The following is a 10,672-nucleotide window of genomic DNA, read 5'->3' as shown; positions in this document are numbered from 1 at the left end:
AATCAGGAACCCAGTGCGGTTTCCCTTTCAATCACCCATCGCCGTTACTCAGCAGCTAGGCGTTTGCTCCATAAATGTTGAAATTCTCCTCCGCGCCGGATGCGGTATTAAGGGCAACAGATAAACAGGGAATCGCAATACGTTTTGTCTTTCCGACGCCTAGTGGAAAACTGACCTATAAATGCATAAATAGAGGAGGCCAGGGGTAGGCAGACTCTGTGTAGAAAAGTAGTAGAAGGCCAGATAGTGAACATTTTAGGCTTTGTGGTCGCCTGGTCTCTGTCACGGCTGTTCAGCTCCGTCACTGTGGCGTGCAAAGCAGCCGTGGACAATGTACCCAAGCAAATACATGAGTGTGCCTTTACTCATGGACGCTGACATTTCAGTGTAACTTTCGCATAATTCCGTAGACATTTCAGACAATTCTCATGGGTCACAAAATACTCTCCTCTTGATTTTTGTTCAACCATTTAGCAATATAAAAGCCATCCCTCGCTCACAGGCCATATTAAAGCCGGTTGGCAGGGTTGCCTGAGTGGCTCAGTCGGTTGAGCGTCCGACTTCAGCTCAGGTCACGATCTCGCAGTCTGTGAGTTCGGGCCCCGCGTCGGGCTCTGTGCCGACAGCTCGGAGCCTGGAGCCTGCTTCCGATTCTGTGTCTTCCTCTCTCTCTGCCCCTCCCCTGTTCATGCTCTGTCTCTCTCTGTCTCAAAAATAAATAAACATTTAAAAAAATAACTAATAAAATAATATCAAACCAGTTGGCAGAGCAGATTTGGTCTGCGGGCCAGTGTCTGTTGACCCCTGGAAAGAACTGTAACAGACGGAGGTACAACAGGCAAGGAACACAGGCAGAGGTTCACGGTTCCTGTGGCACCGAGTTAGGCGCAGAGGATGCTTCCAGGAGGAGGCGAATTGTACTCAGGTTTTGAGAGTTAAGTCGTTGTTTGCACGAGGCCAGTTAAGGGGGTGGGGAGATGAGGGCAAGCCACAGGGCAGCCGGGTTGCAGGTACTGGAGCAAAGGCACAAAGTCTCAGGCCTGAAGGGCATGGCGTGTTTGGAACCTGCGAGAAGTTGGTGCAGCCCCAGCAAGTGGGCTGGGAACCTGAGCCAAGTTTTGCGAAAGGCCTTTATTGCCGCGCCAGAGTGGATTTCATTCGGAGGCGACGGAAGCCTTAGAAGTTTCCCAGCAGGGAAGTGATTCAAAGCCGCTCCGGATTTTACCCAGCCCTGGAGCGGGGAGGCCAGGTTAGAGAAGCGGGCACGGGAACACTGGGTGGGCGGGTGGGCTGGCAGCGTGAGAATTGGGCTGAGGGCCGTCCCCACAGGAGCTTGTGGGCACTGCAGAAACGAACGAGGCTTCAGATGGAGTCCAGGGAGTGAAGCCAAAGGCTGGGAGCCAGAGACACAGCCTGCAGGGCACCGTGGGGGCCGGACGGGGCACAGAACTGTCAAGATCCAGAGCAGGAGATGGAGGGCTGGGGAGGGGGGCAGAGCTGCTCCCCAGCACCTGCAACAGCGACCGGGGTCCCAGGGCAAAAGATATAGGACCGTACCTACCTATAGCTCTGTAGAGACCCGCCTTTTGTCCTCCCATTCCTAAGGGGACTTCCTGTCCACCATTTGGCGTGTGTCCTTCTGACTCCCTGTTCTCTGCCCGCGCAAATACACATATCACGTCTTTTCAAATAAGAGTGAAAGGCATGCATATTTTTATGCAATTTGCTCTTTTTTTTTAATTTTTTTTTAACATTTATTTATTTTTGAGACAGAGAGAGACAGAGCATGAACGGGGGAGGGTCAGAGAGAGAGGGAGACACAGAATCCGAAACAGGCTCCAGGCTCCGAACTGTCAGCACAGAGCCCGATGAGGGGCTCGAACTCACAGACCGTGAGATCATGACCTGAGCCGAAGTCAGACGCTTAACCGACTGAGCCACCCAGGCGCCCCTGCTTTTTTTTTTTTTTTTTTTTTTTTTTTGTTTTTTCGTTTCGAGAGAGACAGAGAGAGCAAGCGGGGGAGGGGCAGAGAGAGAGAGGGAGACACAGAATCCGAAGCAGGCTCCAGGCTCCGGGCTGTCAGCACAGAGCCTGATGTGGGGCAGCCCATCGTGGGGTTCAAACCCATGAACCACGAGATCATGACCTGAGCCAAGGTCGGATGTTTAACTGACTGAGCCCCCCCTCCCGGCGCCCCTGCTTTAACCATTTTAAATGGACACTTTGGTGGCACCGTGTGCATTCCCGCTTTTGGGCAACCGCCACCACCATCCATCTCCAGAACGTTTCACCCTCCCAAACTGAATCTCTGTCCCCAGTTACACACCAGCTCCCCGTGCTCCTGCCCCTCCTTTGCTCGCAGTCTTGTCCAAATAATAGAGCCGGCCCCCGGCTTCCTGGACCCGTTTTCCCTCCCCCTTCAGTAGTGTCTGCCTTTGGTGTCACCAAAGGCAGACGTTTTGCGTGCCGTCCACACGACGCCTGGTGCAGGTACTCAAGACACAGAGGACACACTGTGCCCTCAGGTAGCTTAGTTTTAGCCAGACGGAAACACACGATAAAATGAGATTTATGTGAAACCGTGTGTTCGTTCAGAAAATACTTGTTGACTGCCCTCCCCTCGCTTATGCGCACACACATGGGCACTCTCCCTCTCAAAATAAACAAAAACAAAACATTTTAAAGAAAGAAAATATTCGGGGCGCCTGGGTGGCTCAGTCGGTTAAGCGTCCAACTTTGGCTCAGGTCACGATCTCGCGGTCCGTGAGTTCGAGCCCCGCGTCGGGCTCTGTGCTGACCGCTCAGAGCCTGGAGCCTGTTTCAGATTCTGTGTCTCCCTCTCTCTCTGACCCTCCCCCGTTCATGCTCTGTCTCTCTCTGTCTCAAAAATAAATAAACGTTAAAAAAAATAAAAAAAAAATTTAAAAAAAAACAAAGAAAATATTCATTGAGTGTCGTTTTTTCATTGATTGTAAAATGCCCGTTTTTTTTGTTTTTGTTTTTTTTTTTTGCAGTTTAGCATCTCTTAAATTGGGATGCATGTCACTGTCTATGGATATCATAGTTCAATCATCAGAGTTTTCTCTTTCTTAGTGGTACATAAATTAATGGTGCATTTTACAATCAAAGGCATCTTAGATGTGATGGAACACAGTGTGCGTCAGGTTCTGTCCAAAGTGCTGGAATCCAGCGGGCCAACAGGAACAGACCAAAGGGAGCCGGGAGGGTGGGGGCCATGGGTGAAATAGTTGAAGGGAAGGAAGAGCACGCTTTTCGTGATGTGCTCAGAGCAACGTACAGAACTGTTGTTCAATCCCATCGTGAGGGCGCCTGGGTGGCTCAGTCGGGTAAGCGTCCAACTCTTGACTTCAGCTCAGGTCACGATCTCTCGGCTCTTGAGTACGAGCCCCCAGCTGGGCTCTTCGCGGACAGCGCGGATCCTGCTTGGGATTCTCTCTCTCTCCCTCTCTTTCTGCCCCTCCCCTGCTCGCTCGCTCTCTCTCCAAATAAGTAAATTAAAAATAAAAAAAAGAATTGTTCAGTCACGTGATATTGTACCCCTGAAACTAATATAATGCTGTCTGTTAATTACACTTCACCAAAAAATTAAAGATGAAATTAAAAAAAAAAAAGAAAAATATAAGATTTATAGGTTTCAGGGTTGGGGCAGTCTGGGATATCTTATGTCAGAGGTAAAGGAGGATTCATGGGGTCATATCAAAAGGATACAGCTTGAGAGGTGCTTATGTATTGAACTTGAGAAATTTTGAACCTATAATTATTATAAATAATAGGTGAAATTAATGGTGGAAAGAAAAACAAGGGAGAGAAAAGCAGGGAAAAGCATTTATCACCACCGGGGGTGATCAGCAAACCATCTCCTTATTCCAAAACTTGGTAGTTCAATGGAGAGAGTTAAACATCTGCTCTGACTTTTCAGAAGCAAGCAAAAGCCTTCTTACAGGGGTGCCTGGGTGGCTCAGTCAATTGAGTGTTCCGACTCTTGATTTCAGCTCAGGTCATGAGATCGAGCCCTGTGTTGGACTCTGCACTGAGTGTGGAGCCTGCTTGGGATTCTCTCTCTCCCTCTCTCTCTCTCTCTCTCTCTCTCTTTCTCCCTCACTCTCTCTCTCTAAAGTAAAATTAAATTAAATTACATTACATTAAAAAGTCTTACAGAAGCATACCAGCTAATTAAAAAAAACTGCCACCAACAATATAGACAGAAAAGGATGGTGAATCATACGTAGCAGGCACTCACCAATCTTTGTTCCTTCCTTCTTTTAAAACACTGCAAGGGGCACCTGGGTGGCTCAGTCAGTTAAGCATCCAACTTCGGCTCAGGTCATGATCTCGAGGTTGGTGAGTTCCAACCCCGCGTCAGGCTCTGGGCTGACAGCTCGGAGCCTGGAGCCTGCTTGGGATTCTGTGTGTGTGTCTCTCTCTCTGCCCCTCCCCTGCTCACGCTCTGTCTCTCTCTCTCCTTCAAAAATAGATACACGTTAAAAATAAATTAAAAATTCAAAACTAGCAGGTATGGCCTGGCTGGCTCAATCAATACAGCATTCGTGACTTTTGATCTCGGGTTGCGAGTTCAAGCCCCGTATTGGGCATAGAGCTTACTTTTTTTAAAAAAAGAAAAAAGCGGCTACTATGTACCTAAAGCCTCGGTAGGACTTTGTAGGCGACTGTTCCCCTCTCTGCTGATGACTCAGCGTGGTGTCAGCCTCAGAGAGCTCGGAGAGCTGTAGGGTGAGATGCTCATGGCCTTTGCTGAAAAGTGACAATGTCTTTCACTCAGTCTCCATTTCACAACGTACACAGCATTTCTACCTTCTTAACTTCACAAAGATTTACGCAGTGAGGGATGTTCTCACTGGATCACGGCATCCCTTTGAGACAGGCCAGGAAAGTGGCATCACCATCTGATGGGGAGGAAGGACCTCTCCAGCGTCACCTCTCAAATGCAGGGCAGGCCCAGGTCTTCGGACTTTTGCGGGGAGACGCCGCTCGCCCCGCTCTCGTGAAGTGTCTCCTGGGTCTGAGCAGTAAATACGCAGGAATCGTGGCTTTGCGTCCCTTTAAGCGAGGCTCGTTTTAAGATGCCTTCCAAGCTTCACAGTAAGTGGAAGGACAGTTCAAGGATGGAGACCACTCTCTCTAAAAGAGGCCATAGAGGCTTCCCGAGGTAATCCCCTTTGAAACAGAAGATCTTTTCAATATGCGCCAGGCGGTAGCACCGATGATCTGATAATCTGATTTGGGGCCTCGAGGTGGAGTTTAAGAGCCACTGTTCTTGCCCTTTCTTTGTTGCTCTTTTTACTGGTCTGGTAAATGTGTTCTCTTTTCCCTTTATGCTTTTGTTCCTTCCCCAGGCTTTCCCCATTGTTTCTGACTCTCTTCAAGTTGATCTGTTTCTCGTTTTTAATCAAGAAGAACCACAAGAAATAAGAGATGTAGGCCCAGAGCCAGGGAGCCTGGCTGGAGCCGTCAGAGGCTGCCCGGGCAGGTCCACAAATCTCCCGCTTCACTCCAGTGCCCAAGAAAGGGCGTTCCGCAGCGACGCTTTCTTACACACCTCACGGGTGTTTTCAGCATCAGATCAGATCATGGGTGTAAACTATTAAATGCTACAAGAATGCAAGTTTATCTTAAAATAGATTAAAGTACATTATATTCATCTTCCCTGATTCGATGTCAAAAATTTACTAACCTTCGGGGCGTCCGACTTCGGCTCAGGTCATGATCTCGCGGTTCATGAGTTCGAGCCCCGTGTCAGGCTCTGTGCTGACGGCTCAGAGCCTGGAGCCTGCTTCGGATTCTGTGTCTCCCTCTCTCTCTGCCCCTTCCCCATTCACACACACTCTCTCTCTCTCTCTCTCTCTGTCAAAAATAAATAAACACTAAAAGTAATTTTTTTATTTTTTTATTTTATTTTTTTATTTTTTTTTATTTTTTATTTTTTTATTTATTTTTGGGACAGAGAGAGACAGAGCATGAACGGGGGAGGGGCAGAGAGAGAGAGGGAGACACAGAATCGGAAGCAGGCTCCAGGCTCTGAGCCATCGGCCCAGAGCCCGACGCGGGGCTCGAACTCACGGACCGCGAGATCGTGACCTGGCTGAAGTCGGACGCTTAACCGACTGCGCCACCCAGGCGCCCCTAAAAGTAATTTTTTTTAATTTCACCAACTGTTTAGTTATTTGGAGAGGCCAGCGTAATTCTCAACTGCGTAAATTGGACAGATAATCCTGGCAGCCAAGCCAATCTAAGATGCTACGTAAAGTTTTACTCTTCCTAAATACTGATAAGAAGAGGATCAAGGGAAGGAGGCCCAGCAAAGAGCTGAAAGCTTCACCTCCTCCATTACAGCTTGTCCCAAATTTGTACGTGATAACTGGATTTTCCTCAAAGTCCTAGTTACTAGGTTTCTGGCCTTCTCCTTCTCTGGATGAAATGAACAAACATTTCTGCAGGAAGCAGAAATTGATTTTTTACTTCACCTTTTCTCTCCGCTTTCTCAGGCCTTGCTTTGCCACCTACGCCCGACAGCCCCCACCTTTCTATCTCTGGTAGGAACTTCTCCCCCGAACGCCCTCGCGCGCTCCGGTGCCTTCCCAGCATCCCTGCTTGCACGTGCGTCCCGCGCTGTCCCCATCCCCGCGCCTCCTCTTGCCCGCAGGCCTGCTCACCTGCCAGCCTTCCCCACTTGGTCGGCTGCGGCTCTCCTCAGGCCCAGACCCCACAGTCACCCAAGTTTCCTTCTTCTCTTTTACCCCAGAGCCACGAGACACATTGGCTCTGAGTTACAATCAAGGCAGTCTGATCGGTCTGTCTGATCCCCGCCATCTCGGTGCTGCCAGACATCACCCTCATCTCCCCTCTGAAACACTGCCATGGTGCCTCAACCTGTCAACCTCCTTCTCCTTTGTCTCCTGGGATCTATTCTCAACACAGCAGCTGGAGTGATGCCCTGTTCAAAACCTTGCAGTAGCCCCTCCTTTCCTTCCATAATGCCAGTGTTTTCTCTCTCTCTCTCTCTCTCTCTCTCTCTCTCTCCCTCTCCCTCTCTCCCTCTCTCCCTCTCTCCCTCTCTCCCTCTCTCCCTCTCTCCCTCTCTCCCTCTCTCTCTCTTTTAGGTTTATTTATTTATTTTGAGAGAGAGAGAGAGAGCCCCAAGCAGGCTCTGCAGTGTCAGCGCAGAGCCTGATGCAGGGATCAAACTCACGACCCTCAAGATCGTGACCCGAGCCAAAGTTAGATGCTTACCCGACCGAGCCTCCCAGGTGATACCAGTGTTCTTAAACAATGGTTTTTCAAGCGGCTCTTGAGGCCCCAGTGCCTCCCTGAGCTCCTCTGCTGACCTTGATCTTGTTCCTTGGTCTCCAGTCACACTGGTCTCTGGGAACATGCCCGGCTCATTCTGCCCTTACACTGAAGACCCCTCGAAGGGAAGCGTGTCCTTCCTAGTTACCCAACTGACCAGCTCCACCGCCTCCTTCGAGGATTTGCCTGAAGGTCACCTCCTCAACCTGGTCTACCCTGACTACCTGACTGAAAATTGCTCTGCGCCCCGACATCTGGATCCCCCTCACTCCCCCTTGAGCTTTTCTTTCTTCTTCGTGTGATCACTTTGTATCATCGCTGCAGATCCGACTTTAAGGACTTTTCATGTCTATTCTTTGCTGTTTGTCTCCCTCTGCTGGAACGGAAGCCCTGCAAGGGGAGGGGTCTGTTTCATTCCCAGTGTTTTCTAAGCACCCGGCACCTAGTAGGCCCTTAATGAGTTGAGTGAACAAATGAATGAGGCTCCCAGCCAATCAGCTCGGGCTCTCCCACCTGCTTTCAGCACCAGCTCCTTACTGGGGTCAAGCCTTGGGTTTCAGACAGATATATGCTCAGACTTCCCGGTTTTTATTGGGGTGGAGTTTGGTGGGATAGAAGGAGGCAGGATTTTGCACAGGACATTTGGTCTTGAAGAACACGGTGATTTCCTTTTCCAAACTTTCTGGTTATTGGAATCAGGGAATCGAGAATGCCAAAGCTTGGGGGCGGGGGCGGGGGGGGGGGGGGGGGGGGGCGCCTGCGCAGCTCAGTCGGTTAAGTCCGTTAACTCTTTTTTTTTTTTTTTTCAACGTTTTTTATTTATTTTTTTTGGGACAGAGAGAGACAGAGCATGAACGGGGGAGGGGCAGAGAGAGAGGGAGACACAGAATCGGAAACAGGCTCCAGGCTCCGAGCCATCAGCCCAGAGCCTGACGCGGGGCTCGAACTCACGGACCGCGAGATCGTGACCTGGCTGAAGTCGGACGCTTAACCGACTGCGCCACCCAGGCGCCCCAAGTCCGTTAACTCTTGATTTCAGCTCAGGTCATGATCTCACGGTTCGGTTCGTGACGCCCTGAAAATAAATAAACTTAAAAAAAAAAAAATTTCTAAAACTTTGGATGAGGAGAAATGCCGCTGGGGTGAGGGAGGGGAGCAGGATATACTCTTAATCAGGATCCCGTCCACTTTAGACAATCCGTGGCCTGTGCGAAGTTCTGTGTGTGTGCGCGTTTGCAGAGAGTGTTCCGGAGCCCTCACTAAAGTCAGAGGACCTGTCACCCACGGAAGGTAAGGAGCCCGGGTCAGGACAGACCCAAACGTGCCTACTGAGTGCCGCTGACCATCTGCCGCCTTGGCACCCGGGAGCGTTGCTGTTGGCGCTTTCTGCCGCTCGGAAACTTTATTGAAACGGCTCAGTAACTTTATTGACAGCTATTTTGTTTATTTATTTATTTTTTTAATTTATTTTTGGGACAGAGAGAGACAGAGCATGAACGGGGGAGGGGCAGAGAGAGAGGGAGACACAGGATCGGAAGCAGGCTCCAGGCTCCGAGCCGTCGGCCCAGAGCCCGACGCGGGGCTCGAACTCACAGACCGCGAGATCGTGACCTGGCTGAAGACGGACGCTTAACCGACTGCGCCACCCAGGCGCCCCGACAGCTATTTTGTGAGGGCGCAGCATGGATACGCATTCAGGACCAAGAGCTCGACTGCCCGGGTTTGGATCCTAGTGCAGTGGGGCCTGCGCTGTGGCTCTGAGTGAGTGACCTCACCTCCGGGAGCCTCAGTTCCTTCATCGTAGTGTGGGGGTGAGTCACGTGCGCAAGTTAATTCACGTAAGGATTCAGGCTGTCCCATGGCACGCGCGGGAAGGGTGAACACGTACATTAAGGGCCTCCTTTACCGATAACACGATACTTGGGGCAAAATGTCCTGTAGAAAGGTCTTGTGTTGCAACTCGAAAGGTGATTGGATATTGCACGATAGCACCAGGTGCGAAGGGCCCACTCAGAATGCACAGGCCTCAGTTCTGGAAACTTGACAATGAATCCATACCGTTACAGAGAACTGTACTGTGCCAGTGTCGGTAACCCCAGGACTTTGCACTTCAGTGAGTATCTTACTTGGAAAATTTGGTTCCTGGAAGGCTGTTAAAAACTAGGTAGAAAAATGGGGCGCCTGGGTCACTCAGTCAGTTAAGTGTCTGACTTTGGCTCAAGTCACGATCTCGCGGTTCATGGGTTCGAGCCCCGCGTCGGGCTCTGGGCTGATGGCTCAGAGCCTGCAGCCTGATTCACGTTCTGTCTCCCTCTCTCTCTCTCTGTCCCTTCCCTGTTCATACTCTGTCTCTATCTCTCAAATATAAATGATCATTAAAAAACCTTTTTTTAAAAAGGAGTCAGACACTCAACCAACTGAGCCACCCAGGCGCCCCACTGGATATTGTTATATTTAAAAATCATTTTTCAAGTTTTTTCATTTACTTTGAGAGAGACAGAGACAGTGCAAGTGGGGGAGGGGCGGGGAGGGAGGGAGAGAGAGAATCCCATGCAGGCTCCCGGCTGCCAGTGCAGAGCCCGACACAGGGCTAGAACCCATGAACCCATGAGATCGTGACCTGAGTCAAAACTAAGAGTCTGGCACTTAACCGACTGAGCCACCCAGGCACCCCTATTGCTATATTTTTAAATCGTGGCTGTTACATATACGATTTTAGAAAGAAAGCTGAAGGCATGTGTTTGATCCTAACAGATTATCCCGGGGCCCTTCCTGCCATCCCCGTTGAGGGTTTATGGCTCTGCATTCACCATAATTAATTCCTTTTCTCCTTTATAGCCTTTGAAAGGGCAAGACGGGGATTTTGTGAGCGCTGGTATATTTTTCTAATACATACCTGCAAAATTAGACACAGACCAGAGACAGCGGGGAATCAGCTTTTATGTAGGACTCGATCAGTGGTTGGTACACCCCGTTTTCCTATTAAAGACGGCTCCTCGTGTGCCTTTCTCAGACAGCCCGAGCAGATGTGCACTTCACCATGCCCGTGGCAAGCTGAGATTGGGCTCCCGTGTCCGTCTCAGAGGAAACCTTTGGTGTCCACAGAAGCACACGCGTAGCTCTAGGGTTTCTCACCTCCCACTATCCCTCTCTCCTTTGCTGCTAGCGAAGTCAGCCCCAAGTAGGAGATTGCGAAATACATTAACGGGTAGATAGAAGAGAGGAAGGGTGAATTGCTTTAAAAGTCTGGCAAGTGTTCTCTTTAATGGCAGCGCTTTATAGTAGATGCCTGTTCCTTTTTCCTCACAATGCCACACTGCCACATCAGAGTAATTTGTCTGTGCT

This window comes from Panthera uncia, chromosome B4 (assembly GCF_023721935.1).
Source record: "Panthera uncia isolate 11264 chromosome B4, Puncia_PCG_1.0, whole genome shotgun sequence".
In the NCBI taxonomy this organism is placed as follows: Eukaryota; Metazoa; Chordata; class Mammalia; order Carnivora; family Felidae; genus Panthera; species Panthera uncia.
This window is presented reverse-complemented; position numbering follows the sequence as displayed.